The following is a 19,645-nucleotide window of genomic DNA, read 5'->3' as shown; positions in this document are numbered from 1 at the left end:
CTTCAATATGTGGATGTGGATGGAGAGAGGGCAATTTAGCATAGGTATGTCTAAGCTGTGGGAAGTAGGGGCAGAATATTAGGGGAAGAACGTCAATAATGAAAGAATTCCTTAGCTCTTCCTCTTTTTCTGAGCCAGCCCCCAGTAGGTTCACAAGGAACCATAATACATTAACAAAGAACAATGCCATGAAAAGGAAGGAGGAGGCCAGAGTCCTGTCTGGGTTACAAAAAGGGTTTTGAATCTGCAGAATATCAGGGATGATTATATTCAATCACAAGTAGTGAAATGCCTTTTGAAATCAAACACATGCACATACACACATGTAAACCTGCAGGACATCCTTTCTAGATGTAGATAATTGGAAGCTGACAGTGGCAGGCTGGTGCTAAGTCTGAAACCCTCTCTGTTGAAAGTAAGAGAGGCTATTAATAACATTATAAAAACTAGCATGAACCTTGGGAGTTCTGTTCTGCCATACCCCTCATCTCACAACTGCTCTGATTATACTGTCTTTTGTTACCTTCAGGTCTTTAATGTTATCTGATGGGGAACAGGAGGTATCTGTCAATGCTTCCACCTGTGTGTCCAATCACACAACCTCTACACCTCCCCTGGCCCACCCTCCCAGGAAACTTACAGTCATGCTTTTTTCTTCTATCTCACCTTTCCCTCTCAACAGTCTTCTTATCAGATGTAAAATATGTTTGTGTCTTTTTTCACTGCCTGACTCATCAATATCCACCATTTCATTTTCAATCTCCCATTCATTCCTCAGCCCACTCTAAACCGCTTCCGGATCTAAGTATCCCAGAATTTTAAGCCTCCTCTTATATTTGATATTATTGATCACTCCTTCCTTCTTGAATCCCTCTCTCCTGGTTTTCCTTCTATCTCCTGGTAGCTCCTTCTCAGTTCTTTGTTTTCTTAGCCATTCAGTGCTGAATTCCTCAAGTCTGACTCCCTGCCCTCTTCTTTTTCTGGCTCACTACCCTTCCTTCCTCAGGCCTAGGCTAGCTCATCCACACCCGAGGCTACAAGTCATCACTATCTGTTAATGATTCAGCTCTTATCCACCTGAGCCCAGCTCTGTATACCCAACGGCTTGGCATCTCTTTTGGACAGATCAAAAGGCTTCAACTATCTGCTCTCACAATCTTTCCACTCAATCCCTGTCCTCTTCCAAGATTCCCATCTCAGTGAACCAGCACCCACATCCATCGCTGCCTACAAGCAAGAAACCTGTGACTTTTCCTTGATGACTCCCTTTCCTTCACTGCTCATCTAATCTATCGCCAAGTTCTGTCACTGGATCTCCTAAATGGTCCTCAGATCCTTCCCCTTACTGTTTCCGTGACCATCACCCTGACCAAGCTTCTACCATCTGCCATCTAGACTACTCCTGTATCTATCTGGCCTCCGTCCAACAAGGAATCTTTCAAGATGCCATGCTGACCATGCCACCCCCTTTGCTGAAGCATGTCAGGGGTTTCCCATTGCATTTAGGATAAAGACAAGGTTTTCAACATGGGTAGTATGGCTGCACCAGGTTTGGTCCTTTTCCAATCTTCCAGATCAACTCATCTCATAGCCTCTTCTTCCTTCCTCTTCCAGTGGCACTGATCTGTCCTCAATTTCTCTAATCTGCCATGCTCCACATTACCACAGGACCCTTGCACACTGTTACGTCTGTCTGAAATATTTTCTGCCTAGTTAAATCTATTCTCAGTTCAAGAGGCAATTCCCCAAGGAAGGCTTTCCTGCCTTTCTTAATTCCATCAATTAGTTCCATAACACTGGGTATCCATATCAGTTTGTATTATAATGTGGTGATCATTTTGCAGGTTTACTGTTATTATTTCTATATTATAGTGATTAAATCTGTAAGCTTCATCGTATTGCCAGTGCTAGCACAGTACCTGGCACAGAATGGACATGTAATACATATTTATCTGAGAAATAAGGGAAGGAAGGAAATAAAGAAGCCTGAGAAGAAAGGAGGAATTGGGGAGAGAATGAATGAATGTTCACATTTATGTTTCATTTCAGAATCACTGGACATGATGTGGAAGATAGCCTATCTGAATTCACTCATTTACTCAACAAATATGGATTATTCATTATTAAAGTAATACACTTTTTCTGATGATGAATATAGTTTGTAAACTACGGAAAAATACTCAAAGTATAAAAGAGAACCTAGTCACAGTCCAATGATGAACTACCGTTAAAATAATTCGGCACGTTTCTTTCCAGGCTCTTTCTATGTATACATAATACATAAGTAGGATCATTCTCTACATATAGACTATATATAGACTTGCTTCTCTTTTAATGATGTATAATGAACATTTTCCTATGTTGTTAAGAATCTCTTGATCAAATGGCATTTAAATTGCTAAAATGGATTCTATTGCAAGCATGTATGTAATTTAGACATCTTTCCACTCATTGCTGGATATTTAAGGGCTTGCCAATTTGTCACTTCTATAACTAACATCTACACGCCTTGTGGGGCCCAGAGACAAATAGGGTAATGCATGGAATCTTGTAGGAAGTGGATTTCGGGAAAACAGGAGGCAGCTTTTACCAGGCGGTTGAAGAGACTACTAGCTTGTGGATTGCTGGGCCCGTAGCAGGTGTCCTCAGACTGGAACGCACTGCCGGTCAAGGTAAAGAGTTCTTCGTCTCTCAGGTGTGTGCCCTGGCCGGGGTGCCTGCTCCCCGGGGGGGTCTGATCTAAGTGCACCTGACCTTTAAATCCTGGGGAGAGGAGCCCCTGAGGCTTTGGCGCGGACTAGCTGACCGCCCTTATACACAAACGGGGCGCTCAGGCCACACACCGCCACGTGCCAGGAGGAGGGCCCCACCCCTTCGGCTCCCCGCCACGCCCCTCACACGCGGCTCTCAGAGGCTCTCCTGGCAGCTGCGCCTTCGGGCGACCCCAGCAAATCCTACCGGTCCCCTAAAGTAGCCCCGCCTCCGGACTGAGGGCCCGCCCCCACAATCCGGGCCCCGGGGCTGCCCCGCCCCTCGGGCCGCTCGCAAAGCGCGGGGGCGGGGCCCTGCGCGATGACGTGGGCGGGCGTGCGCGGTGACGGCCCGCGTCCCTGTTACTCAGCGGAGCGGCGGAGGCCGGACGACGCGGCCCGGAGTGCGGAGCCGCGAGCAAGGCTGGGTAACGGCCGCGGCCACCGCCGGGACGGCGCCGGTCCCCGCCGCAGGGCTTTCCTGTCGTCGTTCGCTGCACTGCCGGGTGAGTGCGGCGGGTGCCGCAGGGCCGGGGCGGCCGGCGGCCCCGCAGTGTTTATGTTATTGTGCCGCCGCCACCGCCGCCGCCTCTCCTCAGCCGTGACCCCCTCCCGGGAGTGGGGCCGGGAGCGCGCGGCAGGCGGGGGGCGCTCGGCCGGCGGGGGCGGCGCGGGAACAATAGCGGCCGGGGAAGCGGGGGAAGGCCAGGGGGCGTGGGGCTGCAGGACTCCGGCGCGCCCTGGCCGCCACCCCCCCGCGCCCGTCGCCCCAGCTCCGCCCGTCGGTCCTCGCGCGCCCTCCTTGCGCGGGTCTCGCGTCCACGTCGGGAGGGGAAAATGGAGCGGGGGGCGGGTGGCAAGTTCTGAAACACTTCGGGGAAGGTCGGGACTGAGGCGCCCTGGCGGTCCGCCGCGTCCTGGCTACCTCTCCCGGCGGCGGGGAGCAGCGGAGAGCGTTCTGATCGCCGGGTCTCGAAGCCTGCCCGGCGCCCACGGGGACGGTGTTTTGTTTCTCGGTGGTTTCTTTGTGCTAATGTTCTGGGCAAACGCAGGCGGCGGCGTCGAAAGGGGCTCGGGTGGCCTTCAGCTCCGGGCCGCGAGGGAGAGCCGGGGCCCGTGGCTTCGACGGGAGGTGTCCGTCAAGCTCGGCGCGAGCTTCAGTGGTCAGCGCGCATTTCTCTTGAGGGTCACTCGATGGTGACCTTTTGACTGTTTCACCCTACTCTCCCGTCTCTTTGTCTTGCGTTTGTGTTCCCAACCCTTAGGTGGTGGAACCAAGTCTATTTTAAAGTATTGTGATGAACATGTTTCATTTTAATTTCTGAAAGTTTCCCATCATATGTTTACTGTGAACTTAATAACACGTTGACTGCACGGTATCAATGTCCAATGGTTACTATTTTTACCTCTGAGATTCAGTGATCTTTCCAATTGAATTCTGGTCTGTCACTCCATTGTGTTTTGAGATAAGCATTAAGCGAGTACCTCCTTGGTAATTAGAACATCTGTTTATTTCATTCATTCATTCATTCAGCAACTGTTCAGTACTATACCCAGAGTTTGAGGGTAAAGAGAAACATCCTTTAATGAACGAAGATACTCTGACTGAAATAAGATAGATGTATCTTTAAGTAAGACGATTGTATAAATTATGTGTGTTAACGAAGGTATATTTACACTCTGTGTCATTTTACTGTTTTTTAGTAGTGCACCTGGAACTTCTAGTGTAATGTTACACATATTAGTAAATAGAGTTAAATTTGATCTAAACGTGCAACAGCTTTTATATATTTCTTTACAGTCATTTGTAATGTTTACTTCAGAATCTCCTGCTGTGGGTTAAGCCTAGGGGATCAGATGCTATAAGTGAACATGTTTCGTGTACCTGACATAAACAAGCAATCAAAATGGGACTTCCTTGAGGACAAGTTTGTCTTGGATCTGTGTCTCCAGCACCTAGTCTGGAATATGCTGTGTTCAGTAAAAATCAGATGGATGAAAAGTTCTTTACGATTGATAATATTTGAACTCAGGCCTTTATTAAAAAAAAAAAAAAAAAGAAAAAGAAAAAGCATTTGATGTTCTCTGTAAGGTTTTGGAAGCCTCATGCAAACTGTCTTCCCTGCCGCTAAATGATCAGTTCGTATTATCGGTCTTGAGAGTAGCTGCTTTTGAACCACTTCAATATCGGTTTTTTTCCTATCACTTCTAAATCATTGACTATCCTAAAATTAAACCTTGTCTAAAATTTTTTCTATATGTGTGTGTGTCTCTGTGTGACTTATATACATACAGAGACACGCACACAGAATACTTCAATAGGGGTCTAAAATAATTGCATTTGTCCTTTTGTGAATATTACTTGAAAAGTTTCTGAATACTCCTTTAAGTGGAAAAGTTAGAACAAAGGAAATAAATGGCGTGAAAGTTTTATTAGAAATGTTTATTTTCTAATATCATTTTAGAAGTGTTTGTTAGAAATGTTTAATTTTAAATTCTTCCTTTACTAATACTGTTGGTGAGGCATGTGGGCCTAAAACTCAAAATAATACTAATTTATCCACATTACATCTCTTTTCTACTCACTGCTTAGTATGTTTTAGCATTTGTTTTGGATGTGAAAGAATTTCAGGTGAGCTTATCATTCTCTGATTTAGAGTACAAATAAAGAAATAAAATAATACATTATTAAGATAAGGGATGAAAATCTCGAGATACTAAACTTTTATTGCTCTACCTAGTTAAGGTATGTGAGATTCCAGTAAGAGTTACTGATACAAAGTTTTCAGTCAGGCTGTATATACATATCAAACCAGAGGGGTTTTTTTTTTTGTTTTTTTTTTTTTTTTTTGCTTTGTTTTCTAAATTCTGTTGGTTTTCAAAAATAACAGCTTTTTCAAGACATTATTCACATACTATAAATTTACCCTTTTAGAGTGTGCATCAGTGGTTTTTAATATAGTCACAAAGTTATGCACTGATCACCACTATCTAATTCCAGGACATTTTCATCACTCCAAGAAGAAATCCCACACCCATTAGCAGTCACCCCCCATTCCACTCTACATTATCTTTAAAGGAAAAGGTAGCACTGATTCTTTTAGTAAGCATATTCCATTAATGAGTTTGAAAAGAGCTCCCTTTAAGTGTCCTGGCAGACTAGGAAGCGATAGCCTTCATATTCCTTTAAACCCTGGGAGAAAAGCCACTGGGAGAGGAAATTAGTTTAAGAATAAATTTTACCGAAATTAATGAAGTTAGAATCTTAAATATTTGCTCGATGCCTAATATTATGGAAATAACTTTGTGATGATACTCATCCTCAGTGAAACAACTTGAAATAATTTGTTAAGTCACTAGTCACAAACTATCCTAGTGGCAATTAAGAGGTTGTTGAATAGACACCTGATTCTTACTGTCTCACTTTGTCAGTGAGTTCCATTTTGACATATTTGAGTCATCTAGATAGTTGAGATGCTTTGTTGCACGTGTATAAAATAATGCCTGATACTAAGATGCCAGCTCTCTAGAGGTCTCTGGTCAGGTCAGTGGTATGGATAGTAGCCATTCTGATTCATGTAGTGCAAGGAAGTCATTATAGCCACATAGCTTTAGATATGAATCATTTGCCTGTTTCTGTGAGCTGTGATGCTTATTGTCTTAGTCATGAGCTCCTTACATGAACATTCAGCAGCTTCGTCTTCTTGCTTCTAATGTGGATTAACTTGAACTTTGATTTCAGAAATGAGTTCTGAGTCAACAAACTTTTATTATCTAAAAGGTGACAGGAGTATTAAGATAAACTGTCCTGTCATTTCAGGGTAATAGGTGGAAATAGACCTATCCAGGAATCAGACGTGGGTTCACTTCTCATTGCTGTCATCTGGACTTTGTCATCAACAAGCTCTAAAGCCATAGACAAGTGGCTTACCTTTTTGGATTTAGAACTGTAAAGGCTTTTGGAACTCTCTTTTTAAATTTTTTAATAGATTATTCCTCAGATAGGTGGTTCTTCAGAAAACATACTGGGGTAAAAAGAGTTCTTCTTGGGTGATAGCAGAATCCTGTGTCAAGAACAGCAAATGAAAATTAGATTTTTATAATTTACAGAAGCAGAGAAAATTAAGTCAGATATTTTCTGTAATACCTATACTTACAAATCAAATAAAAAGCTTCACTGTAAGTTAACATGAGTTCTTTGGATGGTAGATTTTATTCATTACACAGTGCCATACTTACTAACGAAACTTAGTGCTCTCAGAGACTTAGTGGAAAATGTGAAAATGAAGAGTATATTAGCCTCAGGAAGCTTATGATCAGGGATGGAACTTAAGGCATATCTAAAGAGTGAATTTATGTTCTTCTAAAAGATTATGAGAGGCCTTCCCCCAAATGCACAAAAGCCTATCCCAATTCTCTGGGCAGGCCAAATTTCATTGAAATCTAGTTTTTAAAATTATATGTGAGTATATATGTGTATAAAGACTTTTAGAAAACTTACTAATTGCCATTCTTTTTCAGGGTGGTGGATTATATCACAGATATAGCAAATATAGCACAAATATATGTCTGTGTCTCCTGTTCCTCTTTGGTAGTGCATTAGGTTTGGTTAAAATCTGCCAATTCTTTAGAAAGTTAAGGTGCCCAAACTTAGTTAAAGTTGCTAGCATGGACTTTAGGGTCAGCCTTGAGTTCAATCCATGCTCCAAATCTACCTAACTATATGGCATAGGCTCGTTCTGGTTATGTAACATCTTTGGGCCTGTTTTATTATCTATCAGATGAGAGTGATGATAGCACATACTCTCATAGGGCTGTGAGGTTTATATCAAGGTACTGCATGTACAGTACCTGGAACACTAAATGTATGTATTAAAGAAATTTTAGCTATTGTTGTCACTTACTTTTTTTTTTAACTTGGAACAAATGCTAAATGCCAAGTAAATTTAAAACCACTTTGATGTACAGTATACATTCAAATTCTCCAGAATACATTAGTTTTTTTTTCTTTCCCTCTGCATCTCTGGGGGTTTAGTTAAAATTTGATCATCTTATCTAATCTGAATTGACTGAAATGATTTTAACATTTGGACTAGTAATCCTCTCTGCCTAAAAAGTGGGAAATGTTCCAAAAGCAAATACTAAAGGGAAAATTTACCACATTCTCTGATACAATGTTGTTTTGCCACATTTACCTTTCCCATTGCAGAGAATTGCCTGAGCTTTCCTAGGTTTAGTTTGGCAGATATCTAAGGGAATGGGAATCCAAGAGCTGAGAATAGCTTTATCATGTACCCACATTTGAAGAAAATGGAATACTGTCATATCTTTTAAATTTGATCTTACTGAGATCTTTGACTACGTGAAGACTGCAGATTTGTTAGAGATCAGGTAACCACAACAGTTCATTAAGCATTTTCTAGAGATTATTAAGTAGCATTAGGAATTATTATCTTTCTTTTCTGTGTTTTTCTAAGTTTTCTGAGTAGTGTTTCTGTGGTTATATCGGTACATTAAATTTCTTGCTCCTCCTTGAGGACAGCAACTAGGAGATGATGCTGGTTTTGCACAGGTAGTATTTATTGAGAAACCACTCTATACCAAAACAGGTATTAAGTGATATGGGGGCCACAGGAAGTAGAAGTCAGGCTCTATTTTCACTGAGTATAACTTGATGGGAGATAAGAACAAACATAAGTGCATTTATGTCCTAATACAAGAAACCAAGTATTGTTAGGCATTTCATTGGGAATTTCTTTAGTTATCAGGCTTAGAGCCGGATGTTGGGGCATTTGGGGACTTCTGAACCATATACATTTCTAGCTCTGCCTTTTAAAGTAATGCTCACTAGATAAACCACAGAAAGCAAGATGTCGTCTCTCCTCATTTCTGGTTAAAGTTGAGAGTGTGGTACAGATTAGTCAAAATCTAAGTCAGAAGAAAATGCAAACCTTATAGTCATCTCAGATCCATTTTGGAAAACACAACAGGGTATCAAAATAAGTGTATGAAAAGTATGAAAATCAGGTAGTAGAAAAGATGCTAGTCAAATATTAACTGGAGTCCTCCCACTCTACTATGTTGAAGCTTTCTGAAAACCGAAGGCAAAATTTTTGCTGGGAGCACTTTCTTAAGCCTTTCTCTGATATTGAGAAGTGTGAGCTTCACTGCTTCCTGTTGCTGAGAGGCCTAAGCCCCGTCATATTTCTGGGGACACTAGAAGAGAAAAACAGTCAAGCACACGTGCTTTGCTTGGCATGATGTATCAAAAACATTGGGAGGTTGCTATTTCCTAAAAGCTGTTAATGGGAATGGAAGTACACCATTCTCTGCCTTGCTCCTGAGAGGGGGATTCTCTCTCAGATGCCATTTGGGTCAACCAAAAGTGAGATAAAGGAAAGCCATCACTGTACAGATTTCCCTGTGATTTAAGAAAGGGTCAGTTTTCAGTTAAATAAAAAACCAAAGCATCTTGCTTTGTCTGTTCTGTTAAAAATTTTAAATTTTCAGTGATTTTATTTTATTTACATTTTATTTATCTTTTGACTAAGTGGTATATTTACTGATTCAGATTTCAAAGATTTAAAAAGGTATACAGTGAAAAATTTCCTTTGTACCCTGTGCAGCCCAGCCACCTCATTCCTTTGCATGGAAACAGTGTTAAGTTTCCTTTCAAAGATAGTTTATGTGTGTGCAAGTAAATACAGATGTATAATTCCTTTCCAAAACCTTTGGTCCAGAAGTATTTCAGAATTAAGTTTTGGGTTTTTTGGGGGGTGGGGGATGAGGGGACTGTAGAAAGGTAATGTAGCGCATCTACTCTACTATCCAGAAACCCTAGCAGGAGGAGGGGTTACATCCTATAATCAAACACATTAAGATTTCTGTATTGAAAGCATAAATATAGTACAGCAAGGATAAATAAAAATTGCAGATTGTCTTGTGGAATTTTTGGTCAGGTTTGACACCAAATAGGTTTGTACTAAATTTACAATAAACTTGTATTTCTCAAAGCTTTATGGATTTCAGAACTGACAGTGAAGGATTGTGTATCTTATGTGTATATGTCCTGTGCCTCCCCTGTTTTTTCTTTAAGTTGCATACCATGCACATTATCTTTCACCTTTTGTTTTTAACTTAACAGTATAGCCTAGAGATGATTTCATATTAGTCTTATTAGTACATAAATAGCATGTTTATTCTTTTTTTTTTTTTAAACACCTTCATGGTATACCATTTGTCTTAGCTTGGGCTGCTATAACAAAATACCATAGACTGGGTGGCTTGAAAAACAGACATTTATTTTTCACAGCTCTAGAGGCTGGAAAGTTTAAGATCAAGGTGCCAGGAGATTTGGTTCCTGGTGAGGACTCTTCTGACTTTCAGATGTCACTTTCTCACTGTGACTTCATATGGAGAAAGAGTGCTCTGCTCTCTCTTCCTCTTTTTATGACACTAATCCCATTATAGGGGCTCTATCATGACCTCTTATAAACCTGATTACCTAGGTTATTACCTAGGGGTCAGGGCTTCAATATAAGAATTTTGGGAAGACTCAAAAATTTAATCAGTAATACCATTATACAGGTGTAACATTCTTATGTAGCCCCTTTTTGAGGTACATTTAGGTTGTTTTCAGTCTTTTGCTATCAAAAACCATGGTGCAACGGATTACTTTGTGCATACATAATTTCCCCCTTGTATAGAAATGTGTAGAATACACTTCCGGAAGTGGAATTGCTAGGTCAGAGTGTATGTGCATTTATAATTTTGATAGATATTGCCTAAGTGCTATCTGTAGAGATTGTTCCAGCATTCCACCAGCACTGTGTAAGGATGCCTGCTGCTTTTCTCATTACCAGTATGAATGAGGTTAAACATCTTTTGTCTTTTAAGGACTGTTGGTATTTTTATTGTGAACTATCCATACCTTTGCCTATTTTTCTGTTGCTTTGTTACTGTTTTGTTTTTTTTTTTGTTTTGTTTTGTTTTTTAGATTTGTAGGATTTATATTTAGGGAAAATAGCTCTGTGCTATTTTTTTGGAAATACTTTTTCTAGTTTACTGTTTGCTTTTTAAATTTGCTTGTGATGGTTTTGTCATGCTGAAATTTTTTTTTCCTCAGTAGTTAAGCTTCCCAGTCCTTCTGGTTGTTGACTTCTAATTAGGGAAAGATTAGCAAATCTTTCCCTAATTCCAGATTATATGAGAATTTGCAGATGGTATTTCTCTAATGAAGTGGAACAGAGAAGTAGGTTGGTAGGTAAAGAAAAATGTAGGGTTCAGTGAATAAAAAGGAGAATATGTGGGAAAGGAGGTGGAGAGCACTAGTAGAGAGATTGGCCTTTGTTAGAAAGATGTCTTGCATCAAATAGGGAATGCAGAAAAGCTGTGTGTTCTTCCAAGGAAATTTGGTTGCTGAAAGATGAAAGTTTATCTTCTTGGCTTTCATCTTCTCTCCTGCTTTCTGTTTTCTCATTGGTATGAGGTGGGAGGGGAATGGGGGTGTTTAAAACAGTTTTTTAAGAAGTATTGATTGACCATTTAAGCATTAGAAAGTCTTGAATTTAAAGTGGTATCTGTTAGCCTGGTTTTGTGATTTTTTTTCCCCCCACCCAGCATTATTTAACTGGTTAAATATAAGCAAAGATAAGACAAATGTTTCAGTTTCTCTGGGGTGAGGTTTTGTCAAGTGTATCAGTCAGAGTCTCCAGAGAAACAGAATCACTAGGAAATATGTATGTACATATGTGTATATAAAGAAATTTCAAGGCATTTGCTTACACAATTATGGGTGCTGACAAGTTGGAAATCTGTAGGGCAGGCTGGCAAGAAACTCTTGGACAGGAACTGATGCTGCAGTCTTGAAGCAGAATTTTGTCTTCCTCAGGAAAACCTCAGTTGTGCTCTTAAGGCCTTTCAACTGATTGGATGAGGCTCACCAACACTATTGAGGATAATCTCCTCTGCTTAAAGTCAACTGATTGTGGATGTTAACCATATCTACAAAATACCTTCACAGCAACACTTAGATTAGTATTTGATTGAATAGAAGAACTGTAGCCAAGTTGACACATAAAACTAGATCAGCATGAAAGAATGAAATTCTGCCATTCAGCAACATAAATGGAACTAGAGAATATTATGCTTAGTGAAATAAGTCAGAGAAAGACAAATACTGTGTGATATCACTTATATGTGAAAAAAACAAATGAGTATATATAGCAAAACAGAAACAGACTCTCAGATATAGAAAACAAACTAGTGGTTACCAGTGGCGGGGAAGGAAAGGCAGAGGGGCGAGACAAGGGTATGGGATTTAAGAGATTAAAAACTTCTGTGTATAAAATAGATAAGCAAGAAGGATATCTTACGTAGCACAGGGAATTATAGCCATTATCTTATAATAACTTTTAATGGAGTATAATCTTTAAAAATTCTGAATTACCATGCTGCACACCTGAAACTAACATAATATTGTAAATTAACTATACTTTAAGAATATTTTATATTAAAAATTTAAAATAAAAGGAAAGGGAACAAGGGAAATTAGGGCTCTTTAAAGGGAATGCTTAGAGGGGTGGTAATGAATCATGAAATCTAACATGGACAAGAAAGGAAGTGAAGTCAGGACGGATAGTAAGGAAGGGGTAGCATCAATGTATTGGAAATTTCAATTAGAATTGTTGCGGGTGGTGGTTGGATGAAGTAAGAGAACCAGAAGGATTGAATGTGGTGGTCAGGTAGGATGCTTGAAATAGAGATAATGGCAGACAGAGATATAACAACTTCTGACAATGATAATATCTAGGGTAGCCTTGGGAGTGGGCTCCTGAGGTGGAATAGAAGAGAAATTCTGTGGAAATGAGGAGGGCAATGAATTAAAGGGCTGAAGTATTAAAGACGTCAGTCAGTCTGCATGAATGATGAAGTTAGTAAATGGTGAAGCTCAGAGTAAGGGTACCTACTATGTACCAGTTGCTAATGTCCTCAGTGAGGGAGAATTGGAGGGAGGGTAGACAATGATAAGGAATAGTAAAGGTAACATAAATTGGCTGTTTGCTTGTCACAAATTAGGAATTTCAGAAGGCCCAGTAAAGTATTTAGGGGGGGGTTGTGGAATTGGGGAAAATGAGGATATACATAGCAGTGTGGCAATGACAACTCAGAAAATAATAGATGACCAGGAAGAGTGGGACTTTTTCTGGGATGTGAGGTTTGAGGGGATTAATCCTGCTCATAGGTGGGAGAAGGTGGCCAGCTGTACTGTTAGAGGACTCTGTGGCAGTGTTTTTTTAAATTGCCTGTCATGGCCCATTTGTGGATTGTAGAATGAATTTAAGAGATTACATTTTTAAATGAAATGCAATGGAAAATATCACAGTGTATCACAAGTAACAAGGCGCTAAAATTTTTTAACATCTTTATTGAGATTTAATTCCCATATCATTACAGTTCACCTATTTGAAGAATACAGTTCAAAGTCTTTCTCATATATTCATGGAGTAATGCAGCTATCACCACAAATTAATTTTAGGACATTTTTTGTCACTCCCAAAAGAAACTCTGCTTGTTAGAGTTTCTAACAACTCTACTTCCCATTCCTTCATGTGCACATACACACACCTACACCCATAAACCCTGCCCCAGTCCCAGCCCCAGCCCCAAGTAACTACTGATCTTCTGCTTTGTCTCTATCATAGATTTGCCTTTTCTGGGCATCATATAGGATGTATATGTGATCTTTTGTGACTGCTTATTTCACTTAGCGTAATGTTTTCAAGATTCATTCATCTTGTAGCATGTATCAGTACTTTATTACTTTCTATGATATAATTAATATTCGTTTGTATAGATATAGCCCATGTTATTTATCCACTCTTCAGTTGATGGGCATTTGGCTATAATAAGTAATGCTGAACATTCAGGCACAAGTTCCTGTTTGATGTATGTTTTCAGTCCTCTTGGGTATATCACTAGGATTGGAATTGCTGGTCACGTGGGTAATCCCACGTTTAACATGTTGAGGAACTGCCAAACTGTTCTTCAGGGTGGCGGCATCATTTTACATATCCACCAGCAAGGTATGAAAGGTTCCAGTTTGTCTACATCCTGTTGATGCTTTTGTTATTGTCTGTCTGTTGATACAGCCATCCTTAATGGGTTTGAAGTGGTATCTTACTGTAATTTTGATTCCCATTTCTCTAATGGCTAATGATATTGGTCATCTTTCACGTGCTTTGTATATGTTAGGAGAAATATTCATTCAAACCCTTTGCTCATTTTAAAAATTGGGTTATTTATCTTTTTATTGTGGTGTAAGTATTCTTTATATAGTCTAGATACAAGAACTTATCAAGTATTTCAGAAATATTTTCTCCTATTTTGGGGGTTGTCTTTTCAGTTTCTTAATGTTATCATTTGGAGCACTAAAGATTTTAATTTTATTGAAATCCAGTTCATCTATTTTTTCTTTGTTGCTTGTGCTTTTGGTGTTGTATCTTCGAGATCACTGCCTAACTGAAGATTGTGAAGATAACTTGTAAAGAGATCGTGAAGAGTTTTATAGTTTTAGCTCTTATATTTAAGTCTGTGATTCATTTTGAGTTAATCTGTGTGTGATGTGAGAAGGGACCTGACTTCATTCTTTTGCATATGGGTATATAGTTGTCCCAGCACTATTGGTTGAAAATACTATTGACCCTTGAACAACCTAGGTTTGAACTGTGTAAGTCCATTTATATGCATATTTTTTTCAACAAATACATACTGCAGTACTACATGATCCAAAGTTGGTTGAATCCAAGGATGTGGATGTGGATTAAAGAGGGCCGACCATAAATGTAATCCTAGATTTTCAATTGCACGGGAGGTTCAAGAGTCAACTGTACTGTGCTTTCTTATTGAACTCTCTTACCATTCTTGTTTGTTTTTAATGGGTTTTATCCCCCTTGGACTCTCAGTTTTACTCCATTAATCTACATGTCTATCCTTCTGTCAATCACTCTAACTTGCTTACTGGAGCTAAGAATTGCTTTTTGAAATTTGTGTTTCAATTCATTACATATAGATACACACAGAGGTGTATATGTAATGGTTGTGATGTAAAATGCTTGAAAACTTGTCATTTGAGTTATGGTGGCTTCCTGCAACAGTTCACTCTCTGGTGGCAACTTAATGGGGATGTGCTTCCTCTTGGGGATTGTACCAGTAGAGCGAGTTCGAGGGCCTGTCTGTGGGCATGTGAACTCCTTTTAGATTGGAGGACTGATTTTTCTTACTTTAGTGGGTGTTGTGTTCTTTTTGGATGTATGTGGACCAAAGGAGGCTTTAGAACAGCTGTGGGAATTCCTCAAAAATCAATCAGATCGAATTTAAGGATTAGGAAATAAAGTATGATTTGAAATTTTGAAACAGGGCCAGTCTTTCATGGCTCTTGGTTAAAAAAAGAAAAAAAGGAATATATTAAGCATGTCTGTATTGGATAACTATTATCTTGATCCTCTGTAAGTGTTTTCCTGTAGGCTTTTGTGTCACTTAATTTTTTAGCATACTGTCTTAGTCTCCTATACCTGGATTTTTTAATTAAGACATTATGTATGAAAAATTATAGAGATAATTTAAGGATCATCTTAATCCAGTCAGAGACTAAAGTGTTTCAAAGCTGAGCTCTCCAGAGTCTGCAAAGGCTGATCTATTTTCTTTTTTCTTTAATCCTAGGATATGATCCTTTGGGGTCTCAACATAAAACCAGGGATGTTATCAGCCCCCTGTTTCTCTATCCCTGTACTTTGTTGGTTCCTTACCTCTAATAATTAACACCTGATCCCCACCAGCCTTGCAAATCTGGCAAGTTTAGCTCGGCTTCTCAGCCACCCTTACGGAATTGGCAGATGCTTCCTGAGAAAATGGCCCCCAGATGTTTGGCTCACCTCTGATGATGTCCTTACTCTCCCAGATCTTAGCCTCCATGCTTTTTTTACTGCCCTTTTAGCAGTCTGATGCCTTCAAAGAGGTATTTTATGTTTGTTTTTCTAATTTTGCTTGGGGAAAGGGGATGTCCAGGTTTTTCCTTTGCTCTCAGTATAAGAATTGGTCTGAAGTACCTAGTTAACCATTATAAGGGAATGTTGTATATGGTTTTAGTTTTTTCTCAAAGTGAGAGTTTGAGTACCATTGTCATTATATATACAATATATAGTCATTGTATATACATTATAGCAATTATTAGAGAAAGGAAAATAAGATTAAGAGTAGAAAAAGGTAAACAAATGGCAGTTGAAAATGACATTTTTGCAAAGTTTGGGGGGGTTAAAGATAAGGTAACATTTTCATGTCGATCAGGAATGAGAAATGGCAGGCATACATATATTTGTTGGCAAGATATTGTCATAGTTGTAAGGCTGGAGAATCCTAGATAGTGTGGAGGAGGCAATAAGAAGTATCTACTCGGTTATATTGAGTAAAATTTTAGAATTTGTCCCACAGAGAAACCCCAGGATAACTTTTTAAGTCATTATATGGAGGGGTTGACGTTGGGACCGGACTTAATGGTTGTAGCGGTATATGCCTACAGCACAGGCACTAGTAAAGTAAGAGGTTGCAGAGAGAATTTAATTCTATGAAACCCATTATTAATATAAGACATGAAATGTTGCTGATTTTGATTTCGTGTTCTATCTTCACATGTATTTTTATGTATGTAAATTAATTTATGGTCTTCATGAGTTCTTTATGTTCTTCATCCTCCAACTCACTCATATATTTCTAAAATTTCAAAGTTACAAAACTTTTATCACTCTTCAACCATTGTAGTTGAAGAGGGAGCTCTCTCTTTTTTAGTCCCTTTTTTCTTCTTAAAAAAATGGGATATTGGAGGTGTTCAGTCTTAGGTGATTTTATCAGTAGAGTTTTGGTTGATATTTTAAACTTTAGAAGATAGGAATTGTTTCTTAAACTGATTCTATCTCTTTCATGCCCCTCCTTTTCTAGTGTTTATGTATGTAGTGTATGTGTCATAGGGACTGGTTTAAAACCTGTGTTTCCTTGCTATACCTGTCCGAAGAAATTGCTATTACTGTCTTCCGGTGGTTTGCAACTGATCATTTAGCCAGCTTTTTTTTTTTTTTTTTTTTTTTAATGACTGTATTCTTCCACATCACCCTCAGCTTTTATTAAGAATGTTCAAACATAACAGACAAATGAAAAGAATAGGACAATTGACACCTGTATACTACCACTTGGATACGATAGTTAACATTTTGTTATATTTGTTTATTTCTCTCTTAATAGAGCTTTTTTTTTTTTTGGCTGCTTTTGACCCCTAAAGCATCTCCTAAAGTTAAACACATTCTCTTATAAATGTCATCTTTGGTGGAGGGAAAACCCTTAATGTTTAGTCTGTATTCAAGTTTTTCCAGTTGTTTGTAGTGGGTTTTCCTGAGCCAGAATTCAATCAAAGTTCATGCATTACATTTGATTGTTGTTACTTTAGTCACTTTTAATTTACTACTGTTGCCCCCACCTCCACTTTTCTACCCCACAATGGTAGCTTCTTGAAGAGATCAGACTGGTCATTTTATAGAATGTTCCCTCATTCTTGATTTGTCTGATTGTTTCCTTGTGGTCTTTAACTTTTCTCTCTAGCCACTGTGTTTCCTAAGAACAGAGGGTTGGAACTAAAGGTTGCATTATATTTAGGTTTTGGGGCTTAGATACTCTATGTATGTTATGTTGATTCATGATACAAGGCATACCACATCAGGTTATCTACCTGAAATGTGATCATTTGGTTAAAGTGGTATTCACTAGATCTGTCCATAATAAAGATGGTTCCCCCACTTTGCAATCAGCAGTTGATCGGTGAGGTGATATTTTAGTTCCCTGCAAATATTCTGTTCCCAGCAGCCTTTTACCTGATGTTTTTAGCATATGTTGATAAACCTTGTCTAAACCAGTTAATTCATTTGGGCTTGTAAAGTGGTGCTTTTCTAACCCTGTCATCCTTCTGGATCTATCAGCTAACAGTCCTCCCTATAAAAGACCTCTCCCATGTCAACTGAGATTAAACTACAGTCCTTCCTGAAAAAATGAGGGAAATGCTTATTTCCCTTTGATGTATCAACTCTAACTCTGAGAATTCTTTCAGCTCTGAAACTCTGAACTCAATTTCAACTCTGAAAATGGGTGACTGGTCATCTCCAAAGATGTCAAAAAATTTTATTTCTCTTTCTCTCTCTCTTGGTATTACAGAGATTTTTGTTTGAGGGGTGGTTATCATTATTTAGTCACTGTCCCTTTTTAAAGTAGACTTTATTTTTTACAAATTTCAGGTTTACAAAAAAAATGATAATATGTTACAGAGAGTTCCTATATACTCTGTACCCTGTTTCTTCTGTTATCAGTAGCCTACATTAGTATGGTACATTTGTTATAATTAGTGAACTAATATTGATGAATTATTATTGGCTAAAGTCCATAGTTTTCTCCACTTTCCTTGGCTTTTACCTAATGTCCTTTTTCTCTTTCACGTATCCCATCCAAGATAACCTCATTACATTTAGTTGTCATGTTTCCTCAGAATCTTCTTGGCTTTGAGTTTTTCAGACATTTCTTGAGATTTTTAGTGACCCTCACAGTTTTGAGGAGCACCGTACAGGCATTTTGTGGGATGCCTCTTTATTGGAATTTGATGTTTTTCTTATATTTAGACTAGGGTTATGGATTTGGGGGAGGAAGATCACAAAGGTAAAGTGCCATTTTCATCATGTAATGTCAAGAGTGCATACCATAATTCACAACTGTTGATGTTGACATTGATCACCTGGCTGAGATAGTATTTGTCAGATCTCTCCTCTAACCCCTTTCCCTACTGTACTGTTTGGAAGAAGTCACTGTGTGCAGCCTACACTTGAAGAATGAGGAATTAAATGCTCCCTCCTTGAGAGTAGAATGTATTAATTATTTGGAATCCTGCATGAGAACTCTCTCTCTTTTCCCATTTATTAATTTATTCCATCATTAATATCACTATGGATGTATGAATACTTACTTTAAACCTTGGGTTGTAATCCAGTACTACTTTATTTTATTTTGTTCAGATTGTTCCACCTTTGGCTATTAAGAGATCTTTTAGTTGGCTCCCGTGCCCCTTTGACATACCTACATCAGAGTTGGTGTTATTTGTTTCTGAGGACATCCTTACTTTCTGGCACTACAAGATGCTCCAAGCTCATCTTGTACATTTTCTGCCCCAGACCTAGAATTAGCCATTTCTCCAAGGAGCCCTGTGTTCTTTTATTGGAGAATGGTGTTAGAAACCAAGATGGAGGTGCTAGATGTGCTTATTGTTTCTGGAATGTGGTTTCTTTTAGGCACTCTTGGCAGACAGAGCAAAGAAATGAATATGTATATATTAACCCACATGTATATAAATATTTGTCTATATACATGTCTACAAATATTTTTGTGTGTAACCATCTATGTCTATATTAAAGCACACATGAATTCTTACTGTCTTCCATTCTAATCCATTACTACATAAATCATTCTGGCATCCTCCCCTTATTGGTCACTGAATTTCCTAGTGAGATACCTGCCTCCCACCATATACCATCCATTCACTTAATTGTTCAATTCCAGTATGTATATGTGTATAGCAGTATCAGAGTTATTAATCCATACCCAAGTGGAAACAGCTGTTATCAACAAGGAGGTTTTTCTGTCCATTCTTTGGAAAATTCTACATATATAATCATGTCATCTGCAAACAAACAATTTTACTTCTTTCACAATCTCTATACCCTTTATTTTCTTTTGTTGTCATATTGGAATAGCTAGAACTTCCAGTATGATATGGAATAGGAGTGGTGAAAGAGGACATGTTATTACCTTGT

At 38.9% G+C, this 19,645-nt stretch overlaps 1 protein-coding gene across 4 annotated transcripts in view; it reads left to right on the top strand.

The window, feature by feature from the left end:
* The first annotated feature begins 3,104 nt into the window (after positions 1–3,104).
* The window catches only part of MAPK8 (mitogen-activated protein kinase 8), a 91,845-nt gene continuing 75,304 nt past the window's right edge, over positions 3,105–19,645 (top strand). For 3 of the 4 annotated variants that reach the window (XM_031460992.2, XM_031460996.2, XM_031460995.2), the window contains exon 1: positions 3,105–3,256. The gene's annotated coding sequence lies outside the window, so the exon portion shown is untranslated. The remainder of the gene's footprint in view (positions 3,257–19,645) is intronic. The other variant, XM_064487955.1, reaches the window with a different exon arrangement.

The sequence above is a fragment of the Camelus dromedarius genome, chromosome 8 (genome assembly GCF_036321535.1).
Source record: "Camelus dromedarius isolate mCamDro1 chromosome 8, mCamDro1.pat, whole genome shotgun sequence".
Taxonomy (NCBI): domain Eukaryota; kingdom Metazoa; phylum Chordata; class Mammalia; order Artiodactyla; family Camelidae; genus Camelus; species Camelus dromedarius.
This window is presented reverse-complemented; position numbering and strand designations above follow the sequence as displayed.